Source organism: Phragmites australis, chromosome 11 (genome assembly GCF_958298935.1).
Source record: "Phragmites australis chromosome 11, lpPhrAust1.1, whole genome shotgun sequence".
NCBI classification, from domain to species: Eukaryota; Viridiplantae; Streptophyta; class Magnoliopsida; order Poales; family Poaceae; genus Phragmites; species Phragmites australis.
In genome coordinates, this window is record NC_084931.1 from 12116366 (window position 1) to 12117307 (window position 942).

Below are 942 nucleotides of genomic sequence, written 5' to 3' on the forward strand. Positions count from 1 at the left end.
AATGAGGATTCCTTGAGACAGCATTCCTCAGAGCACCACAACTCAGCCACCGGGGACATTCCCTGGGGCGTGGCTTCGACACCCAAGGCTATGCAAATGCCTTCCAGGGCACCCTGGGCATAATCTACTTTGCAGGTGACCTAGGCATAAGTGGCGCCCGCAGTGTGTGGGCCTCACTGTCTACCGAGACTACGCAATGCCTTCCAGGAAATCTAGGCAGTCTTGCCATCCAGTTGACCTAGGCATGCTACGTCCACAGTACGTGGTCTTGTCACGCCACCCGAAGATGTACTACGAGTGGCGCCGCAACACGGTCTATCAAGAAATCCCTTGATACGTTGCAACTACGCTTCCAAGGCCGCACAATGCCTTCCAGGAAACCTGGGCAGACCCGCCCCGGGCGACCTAGGCACGATGCATCTGCGGGAGTGTAGGGATTTTGCCTTGTTTATACTAGCTAAGTTTTACAGTCTACTATTGTTAATGAGAAGCTATTTGTAGCATAAAACATAGCTAAGTGATATAACTATTCATGCTAAGTGAAAATGTAACTTAAGTTCTACTGCTTCTACTCAGTGGCTATTTATTGAAAAAAGACTCCTAGTAGTAAGGTTGGAGGCCTCCAACAGACTCTAACCTTGCTGTATGAAAGACAGATCACTAGGTAAACTATTTGTTAGTTAACAGTGGGTGTACCTTTGTAGGAATGAGACCTCTATTATGAGGCTTGGTGACCTTGAAGCCTATGGCTAGGCTGGGAGAGGCGGTGCTTGACCCCCTCATCCTTTAGCTGTTGCCCTGCCCCGGAGGTAATCCATCCAGAACCTAGCGACGGCATGTTGGAGGCGTAGTCGAAGGCTAGTCGGGAGAGACGGTGCTTGACCGCCTCGATCCTTGGCTGCTGCCCGGCTCTAAACGTATTCCGTTCGAAGCCTGGCGACG